The sequence below is a fragment of the Bubalus bubalis genome, chromosome 3 (assembly GCF_019923935.1).
Source record: "Bubalus bubalis isolate 160015118507 breed Murrah chromosome 3, NDDB_SH_1, whole genome shotgun sequence".
Taxonomy (NCBI): Eukaryota; Metazoa; Chordata; class Mammalia; order Artiodactyla; family Bovidae; genus Bubalus; species Bubalus bubalis.
The window spans coordinates 6,322,011-6,330,398 of NC_059159.1; positions in this window are offsets into that span (position 1 = coordinate 6,322,011).

Sequence of the window (8,388 nt, forward strand, 5' to 3'; positions counted from 1 at the left end):
GGCTGTGCGGGGAGAGGTACTGAGGCTGGCAGCAGAGCTGGACAATGAAAAGATGCTCAACCTCACTTAGAACAAGAGTCAAGTGAAAACTGTACCCAGGTGCCATTTTCCACCAAGCTGACTGGCAAACGTCAAAAGTTTGATCATGCTCTGAGTTGGCAAGGGTGGAGAAAGGCTTCCTCATGCTTTGCTAGCAGAACTGTAAACCCATACAATGTCCCTGGAGAGCAATTTGGCACTCTCTACTGAATGCACAAATTCCTTGACCCAGCAATTCCACTTCTGGACATACACCTTCTAGTTATGCCTGCACGTTGGTGAAGCGACAGGTGGTGCTGCTTAAAGACAGAAATACAGATCAATGGAACAAAATAGAAAGCCCAGAGATAAATCCATGCACCTATGGACACCTTACCTTTGACAAAGGAGGCAAGAGTATACAATGGATTAAAGACAATTTCTTTAACAAGTGGTGCTGGGAAAACTGGTCAATCACTTGTAAAAGAATGAAACTAGAACACTTTCTAACACCATACACAAAAATAAACTCAAAATGGATTAAAGATCTAAACATAAGACCAGAAACTATAAAACTCCTAGAGGAGAACATAGGCAAAACACTCTCCGACATACATCACAGCAGGATCCTCTATGACCCACCTCCCAGAATATTGGAAATAAAAGCAAAAATAAACAAATGGGACCTAATTAAACTTAAAAGCTTCTGCACAACAAAGGAAACTATAAGCAAGGTGAAAAGACAGCCTTCAGAATGGGAGAAAATGATAGCAAATGAAGCAACTGACAAACAACTAATCTCAAAAATATACAAGCAACTCCTACAGCTCAATTCCAGAAAAATAAATGATCCAATCAAAAAATGGGCCAAAGAACTAAATAGACATTTCTCCAAAGAAGACATACAGATGGCTAACAAACACATGAAAAGATGCTCAGCATCCCTCATTATCAGAGAAATGCAAATCAAAACCACAATGAGGCACCATTTCACACCAGTCAGAATGGCTGCAATCCAAAAGTCTACAAGCAATAAATGCTGGAGAGGGTGTGGAGAAAAAGGGAACCCTTTTACACTGTTGGTGGGAATGCAAACTAGTACAGCCACTATGGAGAACAGTGTGGAGATTCCTTAAAAAACTGGAAATAGAATTGCCTTATGATCCAGCAATCCCACTGCTGGGCATACACACTGAGGAAAACAGAAGGGAAAGAGACACGTGTACCCCAATGTTCATCGCAGCACTGTTTATAATAGCCAGGACATGGAAGCAACCTAGATGTCCATCAGCAGATGAATGGATAAGAAAGCTGTGGTACATATACACAATGGAGTATTACTCCGCCATTAAAAAGAATACATTTGAATCAGTTCTAATGAGGTGGATGAAACTGGAGCCTATTATACAGAGTGAAGTAAGCCAGAAAGAAAAACACCAATACAATATACTAACGCATATATATGGAATTTAGAAAGATGGTAACAATAACCCTGTATACGAGACAGCAAAAAAGACATTGATGTATAGAACAGTCTTTTGGACTCTGTGGGAGAGGGAGCAGGGGGATGATTTGGGAGAATGGCATTGAAACATGTATAATATCATATATGAAACGAATCACCAGTCCAGGTTTGATGCCCGATACTGGATGCTTGGGGCTGGTGCACTGGGACGACCCAGAGGGATGGAATGGGGAGGGAGGAGGGAGGAGGGTTCAGGATGGGGAACACGTGTATACCTGTGGCAGATTCATGTTGATATATGGCAAAACCAATACAATATTGTAAAGCAAAAAAAAAAAAAAATGACAAGACACTGAGGTGTTCTCCATAGGTCCACCTTCATGGTATGCCCAGGTGATGGAATACAGCAGTCAGACAAAGAATCAGAACCATGGATGGGTGGATGTGGAAACAGCTCAGACGCACTGTCACGTGGGAAGACACAGGAAAAGCAAAGCAGAAGAACCGGTTATGGGGTTCACTGGTTTCCCGTCTCGATGAATGAATCAAACAGCATGCTACCATTCAGGTGAAAAAGGCTGAGAAAAAACCATATATCTGCTTGTCTGGTTGAATGTGCCGAAGAATCTCTCTGGATGGATACCCAAGAAACTGGTTTCATTGGTATTTTTAGGAACAAGCATTTTCATTAGACACTGTTTTATAACTTTAACCTTGTGAACTGTGTGAATATATTACATATTGAGAAGCAAAATACAGTTTTTAGAATATGTGCTCCCCACCTCCACAATGGAAAGCAATAACTCCCAGTGCTTGAGAGGCAAGTACTAGCTCCTGGATAACATGAGGTGATGGAGGTCTTAGTTCACATGGTGTATTACATTCTGGTTTTTAAAAAATCCTTTGTCCATGCTGCAGGGCCTGTGGAATCTTAGTTCCCTGGCCAGGGAACGAACCCACACCCCCTGCAGGGAAAGCACAGCATCTCACCCACTGGGGCACCCAGGAAACCCTGTATTCACTCTCTGACAGGAAAGTGATCACAGCACTTCTGACTTACCCTGCATAGTATTACCCCTTGCAAACATGTTTTTCATCAAGGTCAAATAAGCTTTGATGAAAGGTCGTATCTTTTCTTCTATAGGTGGAGAGGGGATCTGTGTGGTATTGTTCTGTGATTGTCAAGTCTGCACACACTGCCCTCCAATTTCCTGGTTTCTAGAACAGACAAAGCTGTGACTCAACACGGAAGCTAAGAGCAGAGTTGAAGTGGAAGTGGATTCTGCCGGCTCCCGCTGGTCCGTCCAGAGCCAGGAGTGGGGACCACCCTCTCCCCACGGCCTACCTGGACTGGAGACCCTCCCGGAACTGGAGACCTCGCTGTCCTTCAGCCAATCCACTCCCAGGCTCTCTGCTCTTGATGCTAGACCTGGGCCCGCACATTGCTCCCCTGTGAACTGGCAACTTCGCTCTCAGACCTGCCCATCTCATGGAATTGTGGCAAGGCTCCAATGAGCAAGCACAGAAAATATCTGGACAGATACAGCCCAGACTGGCTTCTGTGGGGAGTGGCAAGGGGACAGTGGAGAAGAGGGCTCAGAGGACATGTCTTATCTTCAGCCAATTCTGATCTTATTTCGAATGTTTTAACAAGTATGAATTCCTTTTTGTGATTGAAAAAAGAAAGTTTGTAAAGGTTCACAGTAACTAAATATGGTAATACAATAATGTATTTTGGGGTCTTCTAAAAATTTCCAGCCCTGGTAAGCTCTCCTATGCCTGTGTGTGGGTCACTTGTGGGCCCAGCTATGGATGCCTTTAGTCCGAGGATGCCAATGAAATCGGCTGGGATGGGGACCTGGGTTCCAGGGGAGGTGGGAGACAGAGGCATGGCGTGACTCCAGGTGGTTGGCTGGCTCCTCCCTTCCCCCGCCAAGCCCCCACATATGAGACATATGCTTCTCCCTCGCTCTCTGGCCAGACCAGCTCGCAGGAAGGAGCCGTGGTGCCAGAGAGAAGGATGCTACAGAACAGACTGGAGTCAGCACAGAGCACATTTTTAAAAAATCAATCGCCAGGGCAGCAGCCCACTGGAGTAAGAGGGCTGGGCGCCGGGGCCATCATCCCAAGAAGCCAGCTTGCAGCTGGGGGTTCTGCGCATTCTGATAGCTCAGCAGACACTGGGGCCAGCCTTGGCCGTCTGTATTCAGTGCCCAAGGGCACAGCGCGGGCTGGCACACCTTTACCAGGTGGCGAGGAAGAATGGGGCTGTGCGCATTTGTACTTGTTTGTTTGCTGTTTAGAGCTCCTTGTACATGGGTGGGGGTGCAGACTTCCCCACGGGGTTGGAGTCTGCCCAGGACAAGCCCTCCCTTGCTCACAGCCCCTCCCAGGTCTGGGAAAGCGGCTGGGGGCACAGTCCATGGAGGAGAACCCAGGAGACGTCAGGAGCAAGAAAAAGGACCAAATAAGGAGACTGCTGTTGTTCCTAACAGGGGGTGTCCACACCCACTGTCGTTTTCCCATGGTGGGAGGGCGGGTCCCCAGGATGACTCTCAAGAAGGAGGAGGTGGGATGGCGGAGATCCGGTGCCCCTGAGTACAGCAGGTCACAGCTGAGCTCACGCTACAGCTCCAGCAGCTCTCACCCTTCTGGAATTTACCTCCTGCCCCCAGGCTCCGGCCACAGTTATTTTGGGGCTAGGGGCCGGAAATTCTTCGTGTGCTGGGAACAAGTTCTGTCTTTTCCTCCTGAGCTGCCCAGGACTTGGTGGACCAAGGGAACCGGTGGTTCTCTGCTGAGGGCTGCAGCTGCCCACTGGCTAATGACAGCCTGAGGGCAGGAGTGAAAAATGACCCGGGTCCTGAGTCAGCACCGCTGAGGCCTCGACCCACTCTCACCCTGAACAAGTCCAGTCCATCCGATTGGAGAGACACCCACACACCCCCTCCGACAGACAGTCTCCTGCTCAAAACATGAGTCTCCTCTAGCAGTCCAAACAGAGATCATCATGCAGAGGGCAGGGTGAGGCCTTCCCTAATTCAGAGGCCAATGGGTTTTTTTTTTTTTTTGTAAACGTCCAAAGAGCACAGATTTTTGACTTAAAAAAAAAATTAATTTTAATTGGCTGTGCCGTGTCTTAGTTTCAGCCCTCAGGACCTTTAGTTGCAGCATGTGGGATCTAGTTCCCAACCAGGGATCGAACCCAGGCCCATTGGGAGCTCAGAGTCTTAGCCTCTGGACCGCCAGGGAAGTCCCAGAGGTTCGGCTATATGGTCTCCATCACTGCCATTGCAGCGTGAACATAGACAGACGATACACCAACACATGGCCGTGGCTGTGTTCCAATAAAACTTTATTTATAAAAACAGGCAGAGGACCAGCCTTTGGCCTGTATGGTTTACTGACCCCTGTTGTAATTCACCAGACTCCTGCCCAGGCAGGTCAGAGCAGCCTTTAGGACTAGCCATCCTCCCTAAACCCTGGACCTGCAGTAGCTATCCTGAATTCCCCAAGGGCCTGACTGTCCATTATTGCAGACAGGACAATTTGTTTTTTTTTTTAAAACTTATTTACTTGACCGTGCCCAGTCTTAGTCGCAGCATGCAGGACCTTTAGTTGTGGCATGCAAACCCCTGGTTGCAGCATGTGGGATCTGGTTCCCTGACTAGAGATGGAACCCAGGCCCCTTGCACTGTGTGCTGAGTCCTAGCCCCTGGACTACAAGGGGCATCCCGAGGAAAGTGTGTATGGGGGGAGAGGAAGCAGATTTTTGCTGAACTGAGCCCCCCACGCTGACCCTGGGAAATCACTTCCCCTTTGCTCAGTTTAATTCGACCTGATCAGATGCCTCCCCTGTGAACCCGTGTTTGTGGCTCCATAAATCTCCAAGGTAGGCCACTTAAAAAGATGAACACGGAGTGACCCATCTGCAGGGGGATGTGAGTCTAGAGAAAAAGCAGGACGCCTGGGGAGAGGCCATAGGGCTTAGGATCAGTCTGCTCCGGGAAAAAAATGGGTTCAAGTCTCCAAGCTGCTGTCACTTACTAACCGAATGACCTTGGGCAAGTTACTTAATCTCTCTAAGCTTTATAGTTTCTTTGCTTTATAAAATAGAGATAAAAATAGTCCTTGGTTCCTGGAGCCCTGAGGTTTGGATCAGATTACCCATGTAAAGCATTTAACACCTAATATGTTTGGGGGGCAGGGCTGCAACGGCGGCTATGACTGTTAGCTTCCTTCTTCCATGTATCAGACCTGTGCTGGGGACTGCCAGGTTAAATCTTTTCTTTTTTATTTTGGCTGCTCTAGGTCTTTGTTGCAGCACGCAGGCTTCCCTTGTTATGGAGCACAGGCCGCAGAGCACAAGGGCTTATCTACCCCGCGGCGTGAGGGATGCCGGTTCCCCAACCAGGGATCGAACCCATGTCTCCTGCATTGGAGGGTGGATTCCTGACCTACTGGACCACCAGGGAAGCCCCTCTATGAGGTAGCTCTTATTATTTCCACGTTACAGGTAAAGAAACTGAGGTTCAGAAAAGCAATGTCTCCCCAGGGCATACAGAGTTAGTTACAGTCAAAAGGGAAAGGTGAAAAAAAAAAAAAGTCTGAAAAAATAAAAGGCGTATATGTAGGATGACTGAGTTACTGGGCTGAACGCCTGAAGATAACACAACATTGTAAACGAACTCTCCTTTTCTGTGCGAGCTCAGTCGCTCAGTCGTGTCTGACTCTTTGCAACCCCATGGTCCATAGCCCACCAGGCTCCTCTGTCTATGGGATTTCCCAGGCAAGAATACTGGAGTGGGTTGCCATTTCCTTCTCCAGGGGATCTTCCCAACCCAGGAATCGAACCTGTGTCTGCTACATTGGCAGGCAGATTCTTTACCACTGAGCCACCAGGGAAGCCCAAAGACCTTCATTACTTTGAGCCTCATCATTTACTCTAAGACCATGAGGCCCAGGCTATATAAAGTCTCTCAGTTCCCCTTGGAGTGCAGGGCACAGTTCTTGAGGCTATGTTCTACCCTGTCCTGGCAGAGGATTAAAGCCATCTTCCTATTTCTTCCAAACTCTGTCTCCATATTTTTTATTCGCTGGGCAGAGAAAGCGGAGATTTTGGCGGCAACCAAAGGACGCAGGATGGGAGAAATCCGCTGGTGGACGATCGTGGGTTTGGAGAGCCGGAGGATGTCATAGAGTTTAACAGGAGCCACTGCAAGGGCCAGGAATAGGGGTGGAGTCAGGAAATAAACGGGAGGAGAGGCTGGCCGAGCAAGGCTCCCCTGCCTGAGAAGTGCAAATACACGGGGCCTGGTGACAAGCTCTTTATTGAAGAGAGATCGGCCGCTCAATGACACATTCCACTTCAAGCTGCCCTCCCCACCCCCACACAGGGGCTTTGCCTGCACAGCTGTCCAGCGGACAATCAGAAGCCACCCCAGGAAGCCATTCAACTGCCAGGTCAGGGCTGTGATCAGACGAGGGCGTGCGGCCAGGCTGGATGGTGGCCATATACAGGCCTCTGAACTGTGGCTCTGACCTTGGTGCCCCAGGGCCAAGCTCTACAGGATTCCCGTGGCCCAGGGCAAGCCAGCAGCACCCGGGGACAGGTGCAGGGGCCTAAGGCTCCTCAGTAGGTTCTCCATTGAGGGGTTTCTCCCTGTCCCCCCACACTCCTCCAAAGGAGGAGTCGTCATAGCAACAGCCGGTCGAAGCCAGGCAGCTCAGGAGTCTGAGTCGTGAGGACTGCCCCTTATTCTGGGTGGTAGCTTGTGTCAGAGACGGTGACTCTCAATTCCCGCCCTCCTTGTACGAACACACTGTTCCCCTCCAGAGAGCTAGAGTCCATTTCTCCACCTGCTTGTAGCCACACTACCTTGTGGCTGCTTTGACTGAGAGGATATGGCACAAGCGATGCTGAGCCAACTCTCAAGAGGACTGGCCATTTTTCTTTCTTTTTTTTTTTAATTTATTTATTTGGCCACACCTGGTCTTAGTTTCAAGGTCTTCAATCTTTGTTGTGGCATGCTGGATCTTTAGATGTGGGCATGTGGGATCTACTTCTCAGATCAAGGATGGGACCTGGGCCCCCTGTGTTGGGAGCATAGAATCTAGCCACTGGAACAGCACGGAAGTTCCAAGACTGGGCATTTCCACCTGCTTTTGGAGTTGTAAAAGTGAAGTGAAAAGTGTTAGTCGCTCAGTCGTGTCTGACTCTTTGCAACCCCATGGCCTATAGCCCCCCAAGTTCCTTTATCCATCGGGTTCTCCAGGCAAGATACTTAAGTGGGTTGCCATGCCCTTCTCCAGGAGATCTTCCCACTCCAGGGATCGAACCTGGGTCTCCTGCTTTGCCGGCTGAGTCTTTACCGTCTGAGCCACCAGGGAAGCCCCTTGGAGCTGTGAGCTGCCACTTAAGAAGCTGGGCTGTCCCCCTGGCTGGAGAGGCTACGTGGGGGTGGGCCCTGACCACCACGGATATTCCGTCCAGTGGGGCCTTCAGATGACCGTGGCCCTGGCTGCTCCCTGATTACAGCTGCACAGAGGCCCCTAACCCATGGCTGAGTGAGAATGGGCGAGCTGAACCCTGTCAAGCCACACAATGTTGAGAGATCAGAAGACTGCTTTAAAGCTACTACATTTGGGGGTAGCTTGCTTACAAAGCTCTCAGTGGTAGGAATACCCTGAAAGAGTCACCCAGTCTTATTCACTGGCTACTTCGGGGCAAAAGAAAGCCCCTTTACAACACCCAGACTCCAAGTCCACGGTCCCTCACTGACAATTTGACCCAATGGGCTCCCTTGGTAACTGGCCCTGAGAATGGGGCTGAGTTGCTGGGAGGCGCTGCTCTTTCTAGGGTTGGTAGGAAATCTTTATATTAAAATCAACAAATATTTGTCAAG